We start from the raw sequence: 451 nt of genomic DNA on the forward strand, positions 1-451 counted from the left end.
GTTGCTCCTGCTGTTGCTGCTGTTGCTGCTGCTGCTGTTGTTGCTGCAGTTGGTGCTGATCTAGCTGCTGTTAATGCTGTCTCGGATATTGTGCTGCTGCTGCTGTTGCTGCTGCTGCTGCTGCTGCTGCTGCTGCTGCAGGAGCTGCCCCCAGCGCTTGGGGCTTTGCTTTGCTCCAAGTTGCATGCGAAGCCTTCAGAGGCCTTCATAGATGGTGCGTGTATATATATAAAATATATCAACTGCTGCTGCTGCCGCTGCTGCTGCTGCTGCTGCTGCTGCTGCTGCTGCTGCTGCAGCAAGAAATACAGAAGAAGCAACAACAGATACACCCCAGCAGCAACGACAGCAAGACAACGAACCACCAGAAACAAAAACACAAACAGCAGCAGCAGCAGCAGCAGCAGTCACAGTTTACTCTTGCTGCAGCAGCAGCAGCAGCAGCAGCAGC

The sequence above is a fragment of the Eimeria mitis genome, genomic scaffold (genome assembly GCF_000499745.2).
Source record: "Eimeria mitis Houghton genomic scaffold, Emh_scaff1575, whole genome shotgun sequence".
NCBI lineage: Eukaryota > Apicomplexa > Conoidasida > Eucoccidiorida > Eimeriidae > Eimeria > Eimeria mitis.